General features: G+C 35.6%; 1 non-coding gene across 1 annotated transcript; it reads right to left on the minus strand.

Annotated features, from left to right (window-relative positions):
• Nucleotides 1-24,519: 24,519 nt before the first annotated feature.
• LOC122218814 lies at nt 24,520-24,629 on the minus strand. Its single transcript, XR_006202132.1, has one exon. It is a non-coding gene; the product is annotated as a U6 spliceosomal RNA (small nuclear RNA).
• Nucleotides 24,630-25,002: the final 373 nt, after the last annotated feature.

The raw sequence follows: 25,002 nt of genomic DNA on the forward strand, positions 1-25,002 counted from the left end.
TTTTCTAAAATATTTGAGATTGTTACTAATATCATGTTGATCCCTCTGTTGGATAAAGGGATGGCAAAGAGTCAAGAAATAGCCTATGTTTGGTTGGGTTATTGTTTGTGTCATAAATCCATTTACTCAGCTGCAATGAGAAATAAAATCTATCCTAAATGATTCAAATGAAGATAGCTTTAATGAGCAAATTATTTGCAGGAAACACATATTAGTAACGAGACACACAAAGACCTACAATGATGGAAAACTATGCTACCCCAGAGCTCATGGACAAGAAGAGGAAAGGGTGTTTTTGGCACCCAGAGAGCAGTTATTGTGGATGAAGACAGTTAGTGGAAACAGCAGTCCTGGAATACTGAATTATTGCTAGGGACATTGCAGTGAAAAGAAGGGGGAGCCAGGAAAGAAATAGCCCCTTCTGATTCTCATTTCATCCTCTGATCTCCCACCTGTGTCCTCTCATTGACCAAACCTAAGCAGAGACAAAGTACCATGGTGATATGGTCTGTGAAGAATTCAGCTCAAAAGAGAAAAAAATAGAAAAGAATGTGGATGTTTTCCAGTTTCTGGTCAGCATGTAAAATCTGTGGAAGTCATCACCTCATCCTAACAATAAGTAAAAACCAGAACAAAATGAAAGTTAACAACTCTTCTTAGATCCATCAGAGAATTGAGGTTACAGGGCAAATCATTGCTCCAAAATCTGGAAAGACAGACTGACAGATATGGAGAATAATGTTACGAGAACAGAGTCCCATGAGGAGAAACCTCTGTGGGAGCCTCTGCTGGGATGAGAAAGCCTAAATTGTAACTGACAAATTGCTGGAAGCTCAGAGTGGACAAATGGGAGAATTAAAACTTCCAGGAAGGGAAGTCTTAGGAGGGAACACCTACACTTTTGTGAGTTTTACTTCCAGGATGTCTGTCAGGTTATAACCATGAAGATTGGTGAAAAATCTTCTTGGGCTTCCAGCAGAGGGTAGGGAAGAATAAACATCTAAAATATGTCAGAGGCATCTTTTCTTAAAGCCTGCATTCAACAATTTTACCAGAGCCTAACCTATTGGGATTTAATCAGAGCCTAACTCATCTAAGGGAAGGGGAATATTCAACTCTAACCTCCTCTGGCCATCCTATTCCATGTTAAGGAGTGGGTAAAAACTGAGAAGAAATTATGAAGTCCAGTCCAAAGATACAGACTCATTAAAAGTCCTAATCAAAGACTAGAATGCTTCCCCACCCCACAGCTCACCCCCACATTGCTAAAGTCCTGTTTACCACAATGCCTTTCACTCAGTACATCATGTCCAGTTTTCAAAAATAAATTACAAGGCATATTAAAAGGCAAAAACCATACTTTGAAGAGGCAGAGAAAGCATCTGAACCAGACTCCAATATGAAAGGAATGTTAGAATGACTAGACCAGAGATTTAAAACAACTATGATTTATATGCTAACAACTCTAATGGAAAAAGTAGGCAGCATGCAAAAACAGATGGGTAATGTAAAGAGAGAGATGGACATTCGAAGAAAGAACTAAAAAGAAAGACTAAAAAAATACTGTAACAGAAATGAAGGATGCCTTTGATGGACTAATTAGTACACTGGAGATGACTGAGGAAAGGATCTCTGAACTTGAGGATATGTCAATAGAAACTACCAAAACTGAACAGTAAAGAGAAAAAAGATTGAAAAAAAAAGTAAAGTGGAATATCTAAGAACTATAAGACAACTCTGAAAGGTGTAACATACACATAATGGGAGTATGAGAAGGCAAAGAAAAACAGAGAAAGGAAAAGAAGAAACTTTTGAAAAAGAATTTGGGGTTGGGGAACAGCAAATTGAGAATAACTGGAACACTGGTTTACTCCTATTTTACTCATATTTTTTTTGGTAAGAGAAAGGGGATAGTTCTGCCTTTGACTGCTTGTGGCTTGGGAAAAAATAAAAGAAAATCAATACAATTTATGTATGAGATCAGGTAGAGAATTATTTGCTACACTTGGTGATAGTAGAAAAATGGAAGGAAAGAGAAAGGGGAATAAAGGTAATGTGATAGGGAAGACCTGTGCGATGTCCTATGTTACCTTTTGCCATATATCCTTAAATCATTAATAAAACATGAAATTCCTGAAAATTTTGATGTTAAGGGGTCGTGTCTGTATATGACAAGATTAAGGCTTGCACCTAGGTTAGCACTAGGTAAACAATTTGGAGATGCAGACTTTAAAAGAAATGGAACCATAAGAAAGTTAGGTGTAGGGAATGAACCAAAATCATGGGTTGGTTTGGAATCCTTCACTTGGCAAATTGCAGTTTAGAATTTCATTTACCTAACATGGTTCCAGGTTATTTAAGTGTTACACCTTTTCTAGATACCCTATTCCTTTGTAAATTAAGTCAGCATTTGCAAACCAAATTGTTTGTTTATCAGGGCGCCTGTGTGGCTCAGTTGGTTAAGCCTCCAACTTTGGCTCAGGTCATAATCTCACAGTTCCTGATTAAAAGCCCCACGTTGGCCTCTGTGCTCACTCACAGCTCAGAGCCTGGAGCCTGCTTCAGATTCTGTGTCTCCCTCTCTCTCTGTCCCATCCCCCACTCATTGCTCTGTTTCTCTCTGTCTTAAAAGTTAATAAAACACTAAAAACATTTTTAAAAATTGTTTGATCTTAAATAAAGAGATTAGAATCCATTGGGAATTAGGGAATTATATTGGGTCCCAGGAAGTATTCTCAATCAGAAACAATTTAATCCAACGCAAAAAAAAAAAGTCAACAAGTTTGGTGAAGCTGATTATTACGGATATTTTGTGTGTCTATATCAGTAGATTCTCAAATCATTGGTTAAACTTTGACTAGAAAAATATTCAGTTTTTTTCTTTTCATAACTGCTTTGTTTTTTCATATTGGGTTGGCTGTTTGGAGTGAAGAGGGAAGAATGCTGTTCTGTTGAGTTTTGTCATGCCAGTCTTGCAAATTTTACTTTGTGCTTCCGAAATATGTATATTAATTACATGGCTGGAAATAAAGTATTAATTCTTTTCTTGGCAGTCACACCAAACAACCTATTCATGGGATCACATATCTGTATTTATTATAGAATTGTATCATTGCATTACCTTCTTATGGGCAGTTCTGGAGCTTTGTGTTCATTCATCTAAATATTCTTTCCATAAATATTTATTAAGTTCCTACTATGTCTGAGGCACCATGGTCTGTTCAGTGCCATATTGCCATGGCTGTGTGTGCCATATTCATGCCTATATCATAACAAAAAAAAAATTAAAGTGAAGTACCAAAGACACGTCAGTGAAAGAGAAAGAAGAAAAAAGAACAGATTAATGAATTTCTCATCTGTTTTCCCACAAAGTTGACTCCTAAAGGTATTTCCAAATTGTGTTTGTGATTGTTAATTCAATTTTTTATTTACAGTGAGGTTATTGATGACTTCCATTTATCTAACTAAAGTATGGTTTTTAATATTAATGACTATATTTGTTTTTTCTGATCTACATAAAATCGTAATTTCATTATAGGAAGATACAAACATTAAGAAAATACATGAATCAAATGGAGCAGTTCACATATTCTCCCTTTGTAGTTTTAACATTTAGCTAAATGGAATTTTAATAATACATCAGTTGGTACCACATTGAATATTTGAGTTAAATTATTGTGGGATAGTTTTATTATTAGCATTTTTTCTTTTGTTTCTGTGATAGTAATGGTGTTGCAGACTTCTAAACCTTCAAGAATATTTGTTTATGCTGTTGGATACTAGCTTTTCTGCAGAGAACAGTGGCTTGCTCTCCTCATACAAAATTGTTTGAGTGTTAACATTTCAGTGAGCAGTTTGAGACTGGAACTGGCCTATATTCTTTATCTCCTTTAGGGCTTTTACTGCTAGGGTTTGGCATGATAATCCATGGTAGTAAGGCTCCATTCACATCTAGTTGGCAAATTAACACATCAACTCATTACACCAGGGCTTCGGGCTGCAGCTCATGTTGGCAAATTTACACAGATTTTCATTAACTCAAATGGAAAGATAGGGACAGACATGATTAAGGGCACCAAGGTCAACTCCTATTTGATATTTGGAAACATGAGAAATTATGATTTTACTTCTGTCAATTGATTTCTCCAGAGTACCTCACATATACAAATTTTCCTTTACTAATCATTCCTTCTACTAAAGTTTGAAAGATTGTCTTTGTATTTTTTTTACATTCTCTAAATTAATTTAACCCAGTAATATGTATGCTTAATGGTCTATTATTTTCTCTCTTTTAAAATATTAAATAAATGTAAAACAGGAAGTAAATTCCTCTCCCTAAAGTAATTCATATAGTTGTTCCTATCTATATTGCCAGCATTCCTCAATATTCAATAATTTAGAACTTACAATAAAATTGTTCAGTTGACATTATTTAATTTCCTAAATGTCCCTCTCTTTCTTTATTTCTAGAGAGATGTTAGAAAATAATGAATTATATTTTACATAAGTAATTACTGAGGGTGCTTAAATATGAAGTTATCATTTCAAAATCAGTTTTTCTTCTTTGGCCGGCTTTGAAATCTCTGGATTTCTGTTGTGGGAAATCATGGCGTCTTATACTTTTCTTTTTATCTGTACTCATTTCAGATAAATTTCTTAAACTAGTATTCTAGACTGTATGTTAGACTGTGAGTTCTGTGGAATCAGGAACTATATTTTGTTCTTCATAAATTCCCCAGCATTTTGCTCAGTGTCTCCACATGGCACAATATGGGGAAAGATAGGAAGTGCATCTAAGTAGTGGAATTGTGTCAACTATACTCAAATAAAAAAATAAAAAACTAAAAAAAAGTATACCTAAGCCAGACTTCGGATTTTAAGTGGATCAGAAAAGACGTCCTGGAGTAGGCCACTCTAGAACTGACTCTTAGTTAATGAGTTAATTGAAAGAAAGAGTGTGGGAGGATATTTTATGTATTTAGGACAAACTATTTGAAACCGTTGTTGTAAAGGACAGCATTGACATATTCTGTGAATTGCATAGCATCCAATATGACTGTGGTGTCAAATGAATAGATGAAACTTGAAATATTTGTTGAAGAAAGATTGCAGACAGCTTGTATGCCATGCTAATAGAACTTGAATTTTATCTTGAAAGCAATGTACAATCATTGTTTGGTTTTAAGCAGATTGGTAATAATCAGTCCATCTCCCTCCCTCCCTCCCTTCTTTCCTTCGTTCCTTTGTTCCTTCCTTCCTTCCTTCCTTCCTTCCTTGCTTCCACCATCTGTATGTCTGTTTTTTTCTTTTTATGATCAGTGCCATGCTAGGGTGTGTATATTAGGGCTGTATAAGATTGAAGGAGGTAAGTCTTTACAGAAGATCAATTTCTGCCAGTCATACAATAAGAATTAGAACCTAAAATAAGGCATAGGTCATGGTAATGCAGAAAATGAGAAGATTTGGAAGATGTTAAACAGAGAATTGAGAGATTTTAGTGACAGGATATGGAGGGTAAGGGAAAGAGTAAAATCTAAAATGATATTTGAGATTTTGTTTCCCAGTGTGAATGCCAGCACTACTTTTTGATATCAGGAGTATTAAAGCTAGATATCTAGAGAAGGTGAGTTTGGTTTTTGTTACATTTTGAATTTTAGTCACCTATGGAACATCCAGATATAGAGGTCCAATAGATAGATATTAAATTGAGATGTGGATTTGAGCTCAAATAGTTTATTTGGGAATTAATCTCAGGAAGCACTGGTAGAGAGGTGGAGAAGTAAGAAATGAAAGGCGGGGGGGGGGGGTGCCGCCTGGGTGGCTCAGTCAGTTAAGTGTCTGATATCAGCTCAGGTCATGATCTCACTGTCTGTGAGTTCGAGCCCCGCGTCAGGCTCTGTGCTGACAGCTCAGAGCCTGGAGCCTGCTTCAGCTTCTGTCTCTCTCTCTGTCTCTCTCCTCTCTCTGCCCCTTCCCCACTCATGCTCTGTCTCTCAAAAATGAATAAATGTTAAAAAATGCACAAAAATAAAAAGAAATGAAAGGGAAGTAAGTTAATACAGACTGCACTATTAGCAAGTTACCTGCGTGGCACAACTGAGATTTTGTCCCACTGGTGTCCTGTGACGGACTGTGTAGAATATACCCCAGAGTAGTTCCACCTGAAAGGTGAGGCTGCTGGATTATTCATTCATTAATTCTGGTCTGTCTCTGCTAGAGGCTGCTTCCTGAGAGCTAGCTCACCACACTTGTGGCCTATCCCGCCTGCAGGACTCTAGCACACCCCTGCAAGTATGCCCTTGGATGGAGTCACAGATCCTGGTAGTAAAAAGCAATTCTAAGGGTATTCAGCTGTTGGAGGCACCCACAGGTTCTCCTCAATGTAAGGTAGATCTGGTCTGGAAGGGTGGTTCTGAAAGCCATCACATGTAAAAGATAATTAGAGCTAATACAGTATAATGAGCTCATTCAGAGAAGAGGGTCTAGGATGAAAACCTGTCAAACACTAAAATTGAAGGGACAACATAGGGAAAGATAAATCTGTGAAAGAGAATGTCTCTTATCTTTACGTGGCTAATATGTCCAAGAAACTTGCCTCAAATATGTTTAAAACAAAACTAGAGAAGCAAGCCAAAAGCTAGTGCAGTCACTGTTTATCCACTTATTATTTCTCTGGTTGATGTACTTACAAATATATTTGCTTCATAGTAGCTATGGCCACACCTAATTCACCAATGCATCTTTAATACCTTGTGTGTTTCCTTACTTAGTATTTGGTGTAGACTATATATCAAATATTTCTTTCTTTAAAAAATTGTTTTAATGTTATTTATTTTTGAGACAGAGAGAGAGCATGAGCAGGGGAGGGACAGAGAGAGAGGGAGACAGAGAATCCAAAGCAGGCTCCAGGCTCTGAGCTGTCAGCACAGAGCCTGACGTGGGGCTCGAACTCACGGACTGTGAGATCATGACCTGAGCTGAAGTCCGATGCTTAACCGACTGAGCCACCCAGGTGCCACCCCCAAATATCTTTTTCTTTTAAACAAGTTATTTAGGATTACTGAATTTACATGCGTATACATTTTTAAATAAAATTAGAAAATGCAGTTTAGGAAATGTTGATATTTTCAAAACAAATATTTAATAAGAATATTTTATCTCCATATTTTTGTTTTCAAATACGTACCTTTTACTCTTATTTTTTCCTTTAAATTAGTGAACTTTACTTTTTAGAGCAGTTTGAGGGTCACAGAAAAATTGATTAGAAAGTACAGAGGATTCTCATATACCCCCTCTCTCCACACAACACAACCCCTGCTGCTATGGCCATCCTACACCATGGTGGTATATTTGCAACAATTGATGTATCTTTATTGGCGCATCATTATTATTATGTAAATTCCATAGTTTACATGGGGTTCACTCTTGGAGTTGTACTTGGGTTTAGACAAATGTATAATGACATACCACCCTTTTAGTAATGCACTGAGTAGTTATAGTTCCCTGTGCTCTCTTCATCCCTCCCTGCCCCCTTCAGTTACTTTTCAGAAGACAGAAACTGATGAAGAGACACTTACAGGGATTTATTCACCTATTCCCCTTCCATAGATTTATTTCATGGTCTTGAGGATTTCTTCCAAGTTGAGAGCACAAAAACAAAGACATAAGAGGGAAAACATATGTTTAACCTGTAATGAAGTGTTGGTTTCCTCAGTTCATTTTTATGTTTTTGATAATATTTGATTCAAGTTATTTCTCCAAGCCAACATATGTAAGTCAGAAAACTGCAGAGAATATTTCCAAATATTTCTGGCACCATCGATTATGGCTTTTCTGCCAAAATGTTCCTTTTCCTTAGATGTACACCCTTTGCATCATTCTGTCTGATTTTTATTTCTGCATTCTACTTCAAGTCATGAACTGTATTATGTGTAAGGTCTTCCTGTGATTTGCTTAGTAGCAGTTGGTGAGCAAGGAAGCCCCTCATGATGTTTTCTGTTGTTATTATTATTATTATTATTATTTGAAAATCATTCAGAAAAGAAAAATATGTACTGGTATAAGACATGACTCAAATAAATTCTTGTTTTCAAAGACCTTCCTGGCATTGTAGTTTCATTATTAGCACACTTGGAAATCTGCTTCACCCATGGGTGAATTGGCTGTGGAATATCAGGAAACATGGGCAGAAAATTATTAAAGGATTATGTTTTTGAAAGGGATTACATCCTAATTTTTACTGAGGGTCAAAAAAAAGTGACATGATAGATTGGAGCAAAATGATTTTTTAATGTTTGTGGCATTTTTAGATGCAATGAATATTCTGTACCCCCATTTTCTTTGTTTCTATTTCAAGTGAGTGTTCTTCATAGTGTGTAGTCTTATTATGTGTTTTCTTTATACACTGTTTAAAGGAAGAGTTAATCTGCACCTACCATGTCTGATTAAAAAAATGCTTAAAAAGTCTTTGAATTTTTTCTTTTATCTAACAGATTTGTTGTGTAGTCTCACTTCCTTTTTTTTTTTTTTACCTTTCACTAAGAATGAAGATGATAATGTTAAGCAAAAAAAAAAAATTTCAAATGTATAAGTTTGATTCTTAATTTCTGTACAATCCTTCACAATGGTATATCATTGAGTTGACACTGGATTACAAAAATTTAACAGCCCAGAAAAATTCTTCTGAGAACTTATTAGCATCAGAAAATGCTGTGTTTTATCATCTTTTGGAGATTTAAAGCTCATCTATCCATTTCTCCCCCTGAGAGTTAAAGAACTTTAGAAAAAAAATCGCCATTTTCTTTTTTAGAGAAAAGTTTTTTAGAAAACAATCACCATGTTTTGAATAGTGAAACACTTAAAAACTTTTTATTTTAACATCTGTGAGACTTAATTTCCTCGTTGTAAAATCGGACTAATGATCACTACCTCAGGAAGTGATTGTAAAATCAGAAATATGTGTGAAGTGTGTAATGCACTATCTAGTACCCCTCGGTCTTCATTAATACTGGGTGACATTCTTTTTCTCCTTCTCAATCTTCTTCTTACGTGCTTGATCTAGATCAATGGTTCTCAAACTTTAAATCTAAATCACTTAAAGGGCTTATGAAAACAGATTGCTGGGCCCTGCCCCAGAGTTACTGATTCAGTAGTTGTGAGGTAGGATTGAGGCTACTTCTGAGAAGTCGCCAGTCTTGTCAAGTGAAGAGATAACACTTTGAAAGCCACTGACCTAGAAAGATAATGCAACTATTGTGAAGTAGAGCTTTGTGGCTGTCAATATTTTTTTCTATAGTTATCTTTGACTAATAAATATTGTCACTTTATATTTTGAAAATTAGTGCCATGTACTATAAACTATTAACTTGTCAGGGCACGTGGGTGGCTCAGTTAGTTGAGTGTCTGACTTTAGCTCGGGTCAGGTTCATGAGTTCAAGCCCCACATGCTTCATGCTGAGAGCAGCAAGCCCAATTTAGATTCTCTGTCATTCTCTCTCTCTGCCCCTCCCGCGCTGGGGCTGTCTCTATCTCTCTCAAAAACAAAAGTAAACACTAAAAAATATATATTAGCTTACCTATTTCTAAATAACTCTCCCAGCGTCCCCATTTATTCAGACAATAGTGTAAGTGTCGCTCTTTTGAAATTATGCAACGTTTTGGTGAATGGTAGAATTCAGGTCAAGTGAATGCAAAAAAAAAAAAAAAAGACTTTCCTCAGTTGGGCATGTTTAAGACAAAACGACAGTGGTGGACTTTACTTGTCTGAGCAATTGACTGAGCAACAAGAAGACTGCCTGAAACTTGAACAATCTGTTATCTAGATATCATTACAATGTAAGGAGACTTGCTCACCACAGTAGGTATTGTTATTGTACTTGTATATAATTTAGAGAATATTTATTTGAATTGAATGTTACTTCCATTTTCATTTTATCTGACAGATTGATTTATCTTGTTCAGTGACCTGTCATGTTACTGGTAATAAGAATGTGGATGGCACAATCACCATCATGACTAGCAGAAAGGAAAGAGCTCCTCTTTAAACGATCACATTTAATCAGGAATATCTTGGTGACTCACAAGTTAACAAAACTTCCCACTCTGTGTATTCAGCCAACAACACTGCCGAGTGTCCAAAACCTAAATGTAGTTCATGACACACACACAGTGAAGCTGCAAATAAGAATAATTCCTGATGAAAAAATAGATATCTAAAATGTTACTGTCAATTTGTTTCTTTGGTATCTTCTGAGTCAGCTTTTATGTGGTGTTAATGCAATCTCAAGCTATATTAAAATATATTAAAATACTGTTATGGTTACAATATAACATATGCAAAACTCTCACAGTGTGGTTGCACTCTTGTAAACATCAGGGACAGATTTTCAGAACTCCTCTTTGCTCTATCTATACTCACACCCGGAGTGATCTCATACTGTGTTATTGTTTTAAATACCATGTTCAGGTTAAACTCAAATATATGGTTTGGATTAGATCTAGGACCTGAACTCCAGATTCTTTTATATTTTTAATTTTATTTATTTATTTTTGAGAGAGAGAGACTGAGAGTGAGCAAGGTAGAGGCAGAGAGAGAGGGAAAGAGAGAGAATACCAAGCAGGCTCTGCACCGACACATCTTGAACCATGAGTTCACGACCTGAGCCAACATCAAGAGTTGGATGCTTAACTGACTGAGCCACCCAGGCGCCCAAACTGCAGGTTTTTATAACTGTGTACTCAGCATCTCCAATTGATATTAAAAAGGGATCTCAATCATAATGTCACAATCTGCTCTTTCTGCATACTTTCCCAGACGCTTAATGGTAGCTACTCTATTTAAACCACTCAGGTTACAAATAATGAGTGCCACCTTTGTCTCTATTTTTCTTACACCCTACATCCTCTCCACAAAACAATATTGTCAGTTCTCCTTTGAACATGTAACCAGAATCTATGTCTCACTCATCCATTGTTACCATGAGTCCAAGCACCATAATCTCTCACCTAGATTATTATAACAATCTCTCTACTTATCTGTTCATATATATCACCTCCTGTATAGTATATCCTCCCAAGAGCTGTAGAATGAATATTTTAAAACCTATGACAGATCATGTGCTTTTCCTCTCATCTTTCTTAGAGTAAAAGTTAACATTTTTATAATGGCTTACACTGTTATGATTGAGAATCCTTTTCAATATCAACTGGAGATGCTGAGGACACAGTTAGTTATAACAATCTGGAGTTCAGGGCCTAGATCTAATTATGAGGCCACCACTAAGTATGTGAGCTCAGCTCCAGTGGTGTTCTTGAAGTTCTGATACCCAAATCATAATAAGGCATTACAAAAAAAGGTAATTATGGGCCAGCGTACCTCAACACACATATGCAAATATTCTAAACAAAATTTTAGGAAATAACATCCAATAATATGTGAAAAGTATTAACTGATGACCAAATAAAATTTATCCCTGGAATGTAAGGCCATTTTAATATTTAAAATAACCAATCAATATAACTTAACAGATTGATAAAAAATAAAAGCATATTATCACCTCAGTAGATACAGAATAATATTTGACAACATACATCTATTCCTGGGGCACCTGGGTGGTACAATTAGTTAAGTGCCCAAGTCTTGATTTCAGCTCAGGTCATGATCTCACATCTCGTGGGATTGAGTCCCATGTCAGACAGTATGGAGCCTGCTTGGGGTTCTCTCTTTCCCTCTCTCTCTATCACCCTCCTCCCCGCTCCTGCTTTCTCTCTCTCTCTCTCTCTCTCTCTCTCTCTCTCTCTTTGTCTCTCAAAATAATATATCTATATATCTATATATACATATATACATGTACACACGTGTATATATGTATATCTAGATATATATAAAATCATCCATTCTTGACAAAAACACTTAGTCAACCAGGAATAGAAGGAAACCTCCTATATGTAATAAAAGGCAGCAATGAAAAACCTACAGCTAAAATCATACTTAGTGGTAAAAGACTGAGTGTTTTCACCCTAAAATTAAGAAAGACAGGTATTTCTGATCTCACCACTTCTATTCAACATTGTATAGTTATTCAAGTAAAAGAATAAAAAAACACCTAGATTGGAAAGAAATAAATAAAAACTGTTTTATCTGCAGATGACTTGATTGTGTATATAAAAAAATGGGATATACAAGGAGGCTAGAACTGATAACTGAGTTTAGGAAGGTTGCAGGATATGAGATCAATATACAAAAATCAACTATATGTATATATATATATATATATATATATATATATATATATATATATAACTTTTACTCTAAGTTAAATTTTACTCTAGCAATTAAAAATTAGAATTTAAATTATAAAATAATGCCATTTATCATAGCATCAAAAATAAGAAGTATTTATTGATAAATCCAACAAAAGATGTAGAATACATGTGCATTGAAAACTAGAAGCTATTGCTGAGAAAAATCAATAAAGACCTGTATAAAAAGAGACACATACCCTGTTCATAGGTTAAATTGATCTTTAGATTTAAGTCAATCTCAATAAAAGTCCCAGAAGTCATTATTTTGGGGGTAAAAATTGAGAAGTTGATTTTAAAATCATATCAGAATGCAAAGCATGTGGCATGCCAAAACAACTTTGAAAACAGATCTTGAAGCTCAAGGAATAACACTCTTTGATTTCAAGACTCATTATAAAGCTACATTAATCAAGACAGTGTGAGATTGGCATGAAGACAGGCAAATAGATCAATAGAAAAAAGAAGAGATTCCAGAAATATACTTTTATGTCTATGGACAACTAATTATTGACAAATATAAAAAAGCAATTCTGTGGATGTGATGTTGTTTCCAACAAGTGATGCTGAAATGCTTGCCTATCTATAGGCAAAACAAAGAAACACACTTTATATCTCACACTATGGATAAAAATTGACCAGAATTGGATTATACACCTTAATGTAGATCCTAAAACTAAAAGGTTCTAGGAGAAAAATCTTTATGACCTTTGTTTAATCTAAGATTTCTTAGATATCATATATAATATATAGCATCCAAAATTGATAAATTGAACTTCACCCAAACTGAAAATGTCTGTTCTTTGAAAGGCACTGCTAGGAGAATGAAAAGGCAATCCATAGACTCAGAGAAAATATTTGCAATTTATGCATCTGACAAAGGCCTGTGTCCAGACTATGTAAGGAGTTCCCAAACTCAATAAGATAACAGCAACCCAATAAAAAATGGGCTAAAGGTGTTAACACACACTTTAAAAAAATGTATATAGATAGTGAACAATCACATAAAAAGATGTTTAATATAATTAGCCAATAGAGAAATGCAAATTAAAATCACAATAAGATACTGCTCAAAAATTACTAGAATGGCTAAAATTAAAAAGATATATCAAATATTGGAAAGGATGTGGAGGATTAATAACTCTCATAACACTGCTGGTGGGAATGTAAAATGGTACAGACACTCTGAAATGTAAGTTGGCAGTTTTTCTAAAAGCTAAACGTGATCCAGTCATGTCATTCCTAGATATTTACTCAGGATAAATGAAGGCATATATCCATCCGTTCAAAGACATATACAAGAATGTTTACAGAAACTGTACTGGTAATAGCCAAAAATCTGGAAACAACTCAAATGTTCATCAACAAATGAATGCTTGAATAAGTTGTGGTATTTCTGTACAATGGAATACACTCAATACTAAAAAATATATATAAATTATGCTACATATAAGTATATGGATAAATCTCAACATAATTATGGAGAATAAAGCCAGGCAAAAGAGTACATGCTATATTATTTCATTTATATAAAATTCTATAAAATACAAACTAATCTGTAGTAGCATAAAGTAGATCAGTGGCTGGCTGGAAGTGGGGATAGGATCAGGAATGGGGGCATTAAAAAAAAAGTTCAGGAAACTTTTGGAGGTGGTGGATACATTCATTTCCGTGATTATGGTGATGCATTCACAGGTGTATACAAATGTTAAATCGAATCAAACTAAAAATGTTGTACACAGTTACCCTATATTAATTGTATCTATATATGCCGTCAAAAAAAAGAAATGGGGTTTGAATTTAAAGTACATTTTGCTCTGATGGTCAAATGTAAGAGATGAAAAATTATTTAGGATTATATACATTGTGACCAATGCCAATCTCAACTTTAATGTTTTTAACATTTTGGTTTTAAGAAGCACATTTTCCAGGGCCCCTGGATGGCTCAGTAGGTTAAGCGTCCGACTTCAGCTCAGGTCACGATCTCATGGTCTATGAGTTAGAGCCCCTCATCAGGGGCTGTGCTGACAGCTTAGAGCCTGGACCCTGTTTTGGATTCTGTGTCTCCCTCTCTCTCTGCCCATCCCCCACTCACACTCTGTCTCACTCTCTGTCAAAAATAAATGCACATTAAATTTAAAAAAAAAACCACATTTTTTTTCTCACGAGAACAAGTAAATCATAAGCAGAAAGATCTTGTAAAAATTTCCTTTAAATGTATTTTTTCCCTACGATGAAATGTAATTTTAACAAAAACAATGCATTTGCAGCAGTAAATGAAGCATACTGATAATCAATCCACAAAGCATAGGCATGTCCAAAAACCATCAGTCTAAGAGGCAGGGCGCCAGCTTCTAGTTCACCATCACTGGTGACTAGTCACTCCAATAACAGTGTAATCCGAGGAGGGCCATTTAACTCTCTACTATCAGTGTCCCTCGAGGTTTAATAGGGGCAGCAGAGATATATATTACTATGAGGACAAATGCAATAACAGATGAGCCTTTGGCCATCCTTTTAAGTAAGGTGAATTAACAAAAGAACTTATTGGATGGTAGCTATTTTCTACTACAACTCTGTCTAAAGTTCTAGTCGCTGCAAGTTTGGCTAATTTAACCCAAGAGACTTAACCTGGGTGTGAATGGCTGCTGCCTTTGACATAAAAATGCATACACCTCATATTTGAATGTACTTATTTTGTCCTATATAACCTTTAGGTAAAAATATTATGGCATAGATAACTAATCTAAGAAATTCTTTATACAATAATAGGGAGTAATCTAAAAAGAAAATAAATTCACTCAAAAAAAGTAAACTAATTATTGGCTTCAAAGTTATTTTGATTCTTTTTATGATTTTGAATAATAGAGGGGCGCCTGGGTGGCTCAGTCAGTTGAGCGACTGACTTCGGCTCAGGTCATGATCTCACGATTTGTGAGTTTGAGCCCCGCATCGGGCTCTGTGCTGACAGCTCAGAGCCTGGAGCCTGCTTTGGATTCTATGTCTACCTCTCTCTGCCCCACCCCCACTCATGCTCTGTCTCTCTCTGTCTCAGAAATAAATAAACATTAAAAAAAAAAGAAGAATAGATATATGGTTCAATAATATAAGAAGAACTTTCCTGTAACATGGACACTGTGCTCCTAAATATTCCAGTCCTGATACTGGAGTGCTAGGTTGATGTGGTACATCTGGAACACTGCAATTTTCTCTTACCCTTCTTTCTCCTCAAGCTCTATACCTGGGAGACAGTGTCAGGTTCCAGTTTTCCCTGCACAAGCATTTAACCCTTTTTCTTCTCTTCCATGAATTCTTCTATTTTTATTATGATTGAGGTATAATTAATACACAATATTATGTTAGTTTCAGGTGTACAACATAATGATTTGATATTTGCATATATTGCAAAACAATCATCTCAGTAAGTCTAGTTAACATTGTTATGCCATGCATAATTACAAAATTCTTTTCTTGTGATGAGAACTTTCAAGTTTGCAGCTTTCGTATATGAATGTAGTGTTATTAACTCTTCACTATGCTATATTGTATCTCCAACACTTGTTTATTTTATAACTGAAAATTTGTACCTTTGGACCTTTTCACCCATTTCTCCCACCTATTATCCCCCACAATCCTTCACTTCTGACAACCCACCAATCAATATCTCTGAGCTTTTATTTTTTTTAGATTCAACATATAAATGAGATCATACAATGTTTGTCTTTCTGTCTGACTTATTTCACTCAGCATAATGCTCTCAAAATTCACCCACGTTGTTGAAAATGGCAAGATTTCATTCTTTTTGTGGATGAACAATATTCCATTGTGTATGTATACCACATTTTCTTTATTTATTCGTCGGTAGACACTTAGGTTGTTTCCTTGTCTTGGGTATTGTAAATAATGCTGCAATGAACATGGAGGTGCAGATGTTTTAAGTTAGTATTTTTGTTTCCTTTGAATAAATACCCGAAAGTGGAATTGTTGGATCATATGGTAGTTCTATTTTTAATTTTTTGAGAAACTTCCATACTATTTTCTCTAGTGGCTGCGCCAACTTACATTCTCAGCAACAGTGCACAGGGTTCCCTTTACTCCACATCCTGGCCAAGATTTCTTTCTTGTCTGAAAAGCTTCTTAATGCACTTATATTTTTAGTCTCGATTTCTCTCGTATGGCATTTTTTTTAAAGTTTTTCTCCTGTAGTTCCCATTTGTTACTCATCACTCACTTTACAAGTTGGTCAGAAATGGCTACTTCTAAAAAATGTAGACAATATTATATTCTATTAGTTGACATCTTCAAGCCCCAAAGCATTGGATCAATTCTGCTTATCGTAGCTGCTGATTTTGAAAATTCCTTCTTACATTTACAGGTATTTCACATAATGTTGAACATGCATTGGAATAGTCACTGTGTTTGATGATAATGGAAAGGACCCTAATGTTTGTACAGTGAGGCTGTTCAGGCCAATCTGCTCAAATTCTTCCATTCTGACCTGCATTTGAATCCTACTTTCAATAATGGTCTTTTTAGGGCAGTACTAAAACCCAATCAGCTTGGTGTAAGGTGCTTTATGTTTATAGTTTTCAGTGATGAGGAGGTATGATTTGCTTTATGGTGTATGTGTGTGTGTGTGTGCGCCTGTGCACACATGTGTGTGATAACATGCTACATTATTGTTGCAGTATTTGTAAGATCAGTCTGTGGGTTTGGCAGAAATGGTGGAATACAAGTACAAAAGTGTTTTTCCTCAAACAAAAGATTTTATCATATGTAATGGGTTTTGAAATTTTTTAAAATTCTGAAGTTAGAACAGGGGCTAATCCTTATGAGTGTCAAAGATGTGGAAACTGAAGCAAGTCCCATCAGTGCCTTCATTCTGAGAATAATTTTCCATGCTGGTTGCTATTCTGTGCCCTGCATGAGTGACTCAGTGTGCACCTAAGGACCATTTTAATGTGTGGCATCTGGATGGACACCTGGAAGCTGTGAAGCTTTGAACTAAGGAGCCATTAATGCTAAAAAAAAATTAACATTAATGTTGATTATCCCTCTTTAACTTGTTTCACCCACAACTGCTCAATCATTCTGCAACCGGATTACTGCCAGTTCCATATGTTTCTGTGTCACTTAGGCTTGACTAATTAAAATATTCTGTTGTAGGTGCCACATAAATTTTAAAAGTCTGAAATGTCTCTTTAACCAATTGAGGAGACTTCTAATGTTTTATGAGAATTAATGTATACATTTCTTTTAACCTGCCAAATGCCAAACATATGACCTAAAATTTTATGTTCTGTCTGGTTTTGCTTCAGAACGACAACAAATCTATGCATATCAGCTGCGTTCTAAACTTGGCCAAACTGGAATACTCTTTATAACCCTGATAGATTTCCCTTAATGTTTTCCTTTAAATGTACTCTTGCTCATGAATATCAGAATATTTTTAGCCAAAGAATCCTTGAGAAAAGGAAAAATACTCATTGGTAAGGAAAGAAATGCAAACTAAAACATCAATCAAATACCATTCCCTTTTTTCAAATTGTCACTGATATGAAAAGATAATAATCAGTGTTGGCATTCTCAAACACCGCTAATGTGAGTGCAAATTGGCAAAATATTTAAAACATAATTTGGCAGCATATAGTGAGTGCCTTGATATTTTCATTTTGTTGTTTCAGTTTCATTCAAAAAGTGTAACAGGCAATAACCAGATATGTACAAATAGTCATTAAAAATATTTATCATCGTGTTATTTTTTTATCATAGTGTTGTTTAAAACAGCAGAACTTAGAAATTTAAATGAGTCATAATGCGAAAACCGTTCAATACATCAGTTCTTCCATGTGAGAGACAAATGCTTTGTTTACAATGGTATTGAAGACTGATGCCAAAGGAAATTTTCTTTTTTTTTTTTACGTTTTATTTATTTTTAAGTTTAAAATTTTTATCTGAAGTAGAGTTGACATGTAACATTAGTTTCAGGTGTACAGCATGGTGATTTAACAGTTGTACACATTGCAAAATGTTTACCCTGGTGAGTGACGTTACTGTCTGTCTCCATACTAAATTATTACAGTATTATTAACTATATTCCTTATGGTTGTGCTTTTCATCACCATGACTTACTTATTTTTATACCTGAAAGTTTTTGCCTCTGAATCTTCTTCACCAATTTTACCTATTTCCCTGTCCTGTAACTATCAGTTCATTCTCTGTATGAGTCTCTATATGAGTCTCTTTCTTTTTATTTATGTACTCATTTTGTTTTTTAAAATTTCATATATAAGTACCATCACATGGCATTTGTCTTTCTCTGCCTGACTTATTTTACTCAGCATGATACACACTAGGTCCAACTATGTTATTATAAATGGCAAGATCTCATTCTTTTTTATGGCTTAGTAATATTTCATTGTGTGTGTGTGTGTGTGTGTGTGTGTGTGTGCGTATACATATATACATATATATACATATGTATATATATACACACATATATATATACACACACACACACACACACACACACACACTCACACCCCCACACTACATTTTCTTTATCCATTCATTTATTGATGGGCACTTAGATTGCTTCCATATTTTAGCTATTGTAAATAATGCTGCAACAAAGATAGGAGTATAAATTAATGTTTTGTACCAAAGGAAATTTTCTTGATATGGTAACATAAGGGAGAAAAATCTTCCAAGCAAACCAACCCATTGCATATGTGTTTATAGAAATACTGAACTGAAGGACAGTGCATTAGCAGTCCTTATCTCCAGTGCTATTTTTACCTGTTCATTGATTTATTTTATTTACACATCTCAATAGGACCACTTTTTTTTTAATAATTAGGAAAGAGCTATCATAAATGAACAAGCATAACAAAAAATTGTATTTTTAAATAGCTTTAAAATTTACCTCTAGTGAGTGAGTATATTTATATGGTATATTTATATGGTCCTATTTAATTTTTAAAAATATTTTTTGGGCACCTGGGTGGCTCAGTCGGTTAAGCATCTGACTTTGGCTCAGGTTGTGATCTCCTGTTTTGTGAGTTCAAGTCCTGTGTTGGGCTCGCTGCTGTCAGCACAGAGCTTGCTTCCAATCCTCTGTCCCCCTCTCTCTCACCCTCCCCCTTCTCTCCAAAATGAATAAACATAAAAAATATATATTTTTAAATCTCTTTCTCCAACAAAATTCTAAACTTCTTGAGGTTGAGCCTATGTTGTTTACTTCATTTTTATCTTGTGTGGTTCTTTCGGAATGCATATGACTCAGTTAGCTCTGTGAAGTTTTGGTGAGATACATATGCCCAGCCCTATTTCTAGAGATCCTCATTTCATATGCCTGTTGTGTCACTAGTGATTCTGATGTGCACAAAATCTGAGTCAGGAGTTTGCTTTTTAAATTTAATTGATAGTGAAAGATATGTTATTACTTACTACCTCGTTAATGGCAAGTATTTATTAGAACTTAATTTGAGTTGGTTCAGATAGGTTCATTTGGACATTGGTTTACAATGTAGTAATACCTTGGTATAGAGATTAATTTGAAAAACAGTTGTCTCAGTTCCTTTTGGATACTGGCAGGGTACAAATAGACACACAATAAAAATAATTTTTATCTATCTGTAGATTCCATGTGAAGAATCACTATGTAAACACTAATTGGGAGATAAAAGAACCAATAAATTAAATCAAGTCAGGTCACATGTAATTTGTTTCAGAACATATACGTTATTTTCATTTTCTGTTGTGGAGCCAGGCCACATATTTCTGGGTTTTTACTTTTCATCCACTTCTTCCAACATCACTAAGAAAATAGTTTTCAACCTATTCTCTGACACTTCATAAAATAGAGCAACAACAAGGATCAACACAATGGCACAAACACTGAGTAATTTGGTTATATAATTAACTGTTTGAAACCATACTCCCCAAACAACACACACCCACTGGTAAGAAATATTTTTCACTTTTGATTAGTATTCTAACTGATTTGTGTTAGTAACAGTTGTCCACTTATGGTTTCTGAACAGTCAAGCCCCTCTTCCAAGTCAAGCTTAAAAGACATTGCTCTTTTGACACAGTTTTTTTTTTAAATTTTTATTTATTTTTTAATGTTTTTATTTATTTTTGAGAGAGAGAGAGAGAGAGAGAGAGAGAGAGACGGAGTACTAGTGAGAGATGGGCAGAGAGAGGGAGACACAGAATCCCAAGCAGGCTCCAGGCTCCCAGCAGGCAGCACAGAGCCCGAAGCGGGGTGAACTCACAAACCGTGAGGTCATGACCTGAGCCCAAGTAGGATGCTCAATGGACTGAGCCACCCAGGTGCCCCTTGACACAATTTTAAGTGGCTTAAGAAGTGATCTCCCTGGGCTCACTTTGATCCCATGGGAATATATTCTTGCTAAGTTTGGTGCTCTCCACCTTTGGCTATGGAGATGAGCAAACTATTTTTAGTTAATGTAAGGAAATAAACCCAGAATGCTTGCATTGTAAACAGTGATTAAAAATTTAAAATCTTACTGCTCGTGCTACCTTAAATGCATTGCATTTGAACTATTGATTTATTAGTTTTTAGGAGTGAGTGCTGTTGAAGTAACCAAACAAGAGGCCCTGGATACCAAGGTAGCGCGGAGAGGCCTCTGTGGCAGCCTACCTGAGTCAACCAAAACCTCAGCTGGAATCAACGCTCTTCCTTATGAGAATATCAAATTTAAGAACAAGCAATCACAGACAAATAGACTTTCCCGCAGGATGGCAGCTGCTGAAGCCATAGCCAGTCAGTTTCCTTGCTCTGCTTCTGCATCTTTTCTATAAAAACCTGTCCCCCAGCTCCTTTCTGGGAGTGTCCCTAGCCACTTTTGGTTTGGTGCCGCCTAGTTGTGATCTGTGCATCATCAAATAAACACTGGAAAATTTTAAGGTACCTCAGTTTACCTTTTCACAGACCTTCATATTAGAAATTTCTAGGCATGACTTTTGATGCTGAGTTGCCACTTACAAACCCGTTGATCAACAAATTAAAAAATATTTCGGAAATGTTTCTTTACATATTTCCTGAGATCTTTCGTAAATTTCTCCAGTGTTTAGAATGCTACTGTTTTCGGGGCGCCTGGGTGGCGCAGTCGGTTAAGCGTCCGACTTCAGCCAGGTCACGATCTCGCGGTCCGTGAGTTCGAGCCCCGCGTCGGGCTCTGGGCTGATGGCTCGGAGCCTGGAGCCTGTTTCCGATTCTGTGTCTCCCTCTCTCTCTGCCCCTCCCCTGTTCATGCTCTGTCTCTCTCTGTCCCAAAAATAAATAAAAAACGTTGAAAAAAAAAATTTAAAAAAAAAAAAAAAGAATGCTACTGTTTTCAAATGCTTCCTGGAGTCTATTTAAAAAGCCTCCTGATTTAGTTTAAAGCCTGCTAACCTCAACTCTTTTATGTTCCTGTGTAGTAGGAGTGTATCTAGTCACCACTTTTATCAGAAGGACATTTTAGAATTTAAATATCATAGAAAATATGGAATGTTCCTGGAGAAGGTTGATCTCAATAAACAGAACAGGAATAAACTTGCCCGGTAAATAGTCTTTAGGAACAGGATTACTTCGCACTAACCCATTTGGTAGGTAATTTAGAACCTCTGGGTGAGAAGGAAAAAATGTGAGGCCTTATCAAGTTAACTGTGTGGCAGTAAGCACAAAGTTCATATCAAAGGTGAGATCTGGGCAAGCTTATTTAATTAACTGTCTTTGGTAAAATTTAGAGCAAAGACCATGGTTCCTTCAGCAGAGAAACCTATTTCCATGTGAGTTAATAACAGTTTTAATAATAATAACAACTTTTTGTAACAATAATTACTTTTCAGGCATCCCAAATTGAGGAAGATGCTCCAACATCTTGAAGGCACATCAGTTAGCTTTGTGTAGATTATATTAATTTTGAATACAAATATCTGCTTCTGACTGTTGTGTATGTGAAACATATGCGGGTGGTCCACACGTTGCACAGCAGTGCCGAACCACAAAAAATGATTATGCAGGCTCACCTGGGCGGCTCAGTGGGTTCAGCATCTGACTCTTGATTTTGGCTCAGGTCATGGTCTCACAGTTTGTGGGATCGAACCTCAGGTTGGGGTTCAATCCTACTGCACAGAGAGGAGCCTACTTGGGAGTCTCTCACTTCTTGTCTCTGTCCCTCCCCCATTCTTTCTCTTTCTCTCAAAATAAATAAATAAACATTAAAAAATGACTGTACAAGCTGGAAATGGGAAAGTGATTCTAAAACAATGGAGAAAATTACGATTGTTTCATGATCTTTAAAATTTTTTGGTGCAAAGGTATTAAAAACTCTCTTATTTAAGGTTATAAATCTATAGAGAAATAAATAAAATATTAAAACTAGTGTTTATTTAGTATACTGTTATTTAAAAATTAGAAACAAAAATGTTTCTTTTTGTAAAAACCTTATCAAGAACAGTCTGAACAGCACTTGCCTTCTTTTTGTTGTATAAGTTATATAGATTCTTTTTTAATGGCTTGACAATTATTAGATTCTTTTCTAAGTTTGGATCAGCTTTCAACACAATATGATTTGAGTTTTCTATGTTGTGAAACATCTTTGAGAGTTTCTTTAGTGTGAAGTATATTTATTATTATTATTATTATTGTTGTTGTTTTAGAGAGAGAGCACATGAGCAGGGGAGGGGACAGAGGGAGAGAGGAAGAATCTTAAGCAGGCTCCATACTCAGCATGGAGCCTGATGCAGGACTCCATCCCATGACCCTGGGATCATGACTTGAGCAGAAATCAAGAGTCAGACGCTTTGCTGAGTTCCTCTGGTTGGATATGCATAGTTATGTATGTTAGCGGCACTGTCAACATTTCCACGGTCAGCTCTTTCATCTAAAACTTCATTTACACAGAATTCAAATTTAGCAAAGTTATTTTCACAGCGAGGTAGAAGTTTCTACCATTTTGCACGCATTTTACTTCCTGCCATGATGCTTGAGTACTCTCAGCTGCCCTGCTGTAGGTCATGTATCTTCCCGAACTCAGCTAAAGAAATGACACGATCTCCAATTGTAGCTTCAGTAGTCTGTCCAAAAGTCCATCTAAGATTAAAAAAAAAAAAACCTTTAAAAGTCGAAATACCTCCTTGGACCAGAAGCTGGGTTAATCAAGTCGTGTATAAAGGCAATTTTCCCATTTTCATGCAAGTAGCCTAGAAAATTAGAGTGAACTGCAGTGTTGTCCACCAGTATTGGTATTAGTGCTTTAAATGTTACAGGGTATTTTGTCTTTTGCATCTCTCTACCCCTGGAAGATAAGGAGGTGACACAAGTGCATGTTTTGTTGTCTGTGCCTGAGTAGCAGGTATACAGGGACCAATCAGTACCAGACGTTGAAAGAAATGACATGATTTGTCACTGGCCGTGTTTTGCATTTGTTATTTATGTCCTGACTTGTGCATTGAAGAGATAGCAGCCGACTGTTTTTTATGCAGTCACTCTCAGTGAATATAGGCTGGTAGCTGAAATTTGAACAGTGTTTTCTGGGAACTGGTGTTATTTAATTAAACCCGAATAACTGAAATACTGTGCAAAATGAGGACTACTTTTACTAAGCTTTAACAAATGTATCAGAGGATTCTGTGCTGAAATTTTTTCTTCATAAAAATGCGTTCAGCTGTTCGTTTTTTTTCAATTGATGACAGTAAGCTTTAAAATGTAGGAAATAATTTTAATTTGGTAAATCTTAAAGTATATATTATTTTAACTTCCTTGCACTAGTAAGAAGAACAGTAGATAGAATCTGCCTTCCTTCTTTATATGCAGCTCAGGAAGGAAGATTTATTTCCATTTCCCCCTGTGTATGGTCAGCCAAACAGTCACTAAAGATCGCATCTATAGTGTACTAGTATACATAACAGAGGACCGCATGTTGGACGAAACACAGACTTTCACTATGTGAACCTGCCCAGAGTGGACTCTTAAAGAAGAAAATATGCCTATAATTACATGCACAGCATCCTTGAGAAATTGGGGAAATTTGGGAATGTAGGTAACAGGCCTAGGGAAAAATCCTTCATCTGGCAAATCAACAAAAAGGAAAGTTTCCCTCAGGTTCTAGTAACTTAAAACATTTTTTTTAAAACAGATTTGCTGAGATATAATTTGCACAACATAAAATTTCCCCATTGTAAGTATACAGTTCAATGAGTTTTAAAAACTAGGAACACTTGATGAATTTGCATGTCATTCTTGTGCAAAGCCATGCTAATCTTCACTGAGTTGTTCCAATTTTTGTTCCAAGGTATTCTGCCAAGTGAAGAACTCTCAGAATTTAAATTTTTGGCAGAAAATTGCCATCTAATGTTCTTCAGAACACAGGGGACGGAAATGTTAGTATTTATTTTATGATGGACTCTGCATGTATCTTTAATATTTGTTTGGGAAGCATTTAAGAAAATATATCGATAGATAATGAGATCCGAATAAAGTGTACTGAATCTTCAAATTAGTTTTAGTATGTAGTTATAATCCATATTTTGTAAGTAAAAGAAGACACTTCCTCAAGGTTAAGAAACTCAACTGAGGGAAAGGACTGGTACATTTTGGAGTTGGGATGTGATCTCACATATTCTGACTCACATCACATTGGGATAGAAGATTCTCTATCTGGTGGTGATCCATCAACTCTGATAATA

The sequence above is a fragment of the Panthera leo genome, chromosome B1 (genome assembly GCF_018350215.1).
Source record: "Panthera leo isolate Ple1 chromosome B1, P.leo_Ple1_pat1.1, whole genome shotgun sequence".
Classification (NCBI taxonomy): domain Eukaryota; kingdom Metazoa; phylum Chordata; class Mammalia; order Carnivora; family Felidae; genus Panthera; species Panthera leo.